The sequence below is a fragment of the Galeopterus variegatus genome, unplaced genomic scaffold (assembly GCF_000696425.1).
Source record: "Galeopterus variegatus unplaced genomic scaffold, G_variegatus-3.0.2 Scaffold5138, whole genome shotgun sequence".
In the NCBI taxonomy this organism is placed as follows: Eukaryota; Metazoa; Chordata; class Mammalia; order Dermoptera; family Cynocephalidae; genus Galeopterus; species Galeopterus variegatus.
The window spans coordinates 120,552-121,405 of record NW_007731249.1 but is presented as its reverse complement, the minus strand read 5'-3'; positions in this window follow the sequence as shown (position 1 = coordinate 121,405).

Sequence of the window (854 nt, the reverse complement as noted above, 5' to 3'; positions counted from 1 at the left end):
CCTCTACGAAATGGCCCTCTTGTTCCCTCCCTCCTTCCCCCTCAGCTCCCTTCCTTCCTTCCTCCCAGGACACTTGAGCTTCCTGTGCCTTCTTTGAGGAATGCTCTTTCCCAGACCTCGCAGGGGCACGTGGATGGCCATGTCATAGTGAGGACTTTGAGGAAGGGAGGATTCACAGGGGAGGCGAGAAGCATTTCTCATTTTCCTATTGGTCACTGCCCCTGGAATGTCCCACAGGAGCCTCCAACTCAAAATGCCTGAAAGTGAGTTGTCTCTCTTGGGGGGATGAAGGCACTGCTGTCTTCCAGGAGCCCTGCCACATACCGGGCATCTGCCCCTGCAGCCTGGCCACCTTGGCACAGACCACATCACCTCCAGCCTGAACTGCTGCTGATGGTCCCCTGGTTTCTGGGCTCCACATCTGGGTCTCCTTGAGACCAGAGCGGTCCCTCTAATCACAGCTTTGACTCCACTGTTCCTTTGATTTAAATGCTGAAGTCTCCACTGGCTCCTGTGAGGCCTGCATGCATGGCCCCTGCCCACCCCCCTGCAACCCCATCCCACAAAGGGCTGCCTGGCGGGCACGTGGGACTCCTGGGGGTTCTTCACAAGTGGTGCGTTTTCTTGCACCTGAAGGATCTGCACTGGCTTGAGTCCTCTGCCCCAAAGTTTCCCTCGATCTGCCACTCGCCTCCTCCTGCAGCTCCTACGGGGCTTTCGGACCTTCCCCATACCTCACTTCCTCCAAAGCCCTGTCTCTGATGACCCAGCCCCACCCTGGCCCCAATCATTAGGAACCCCCTCCCTTGAGGCTCTGCCGTGTCCTGGGCTTCTCTCTCTTACAGCACATGTAT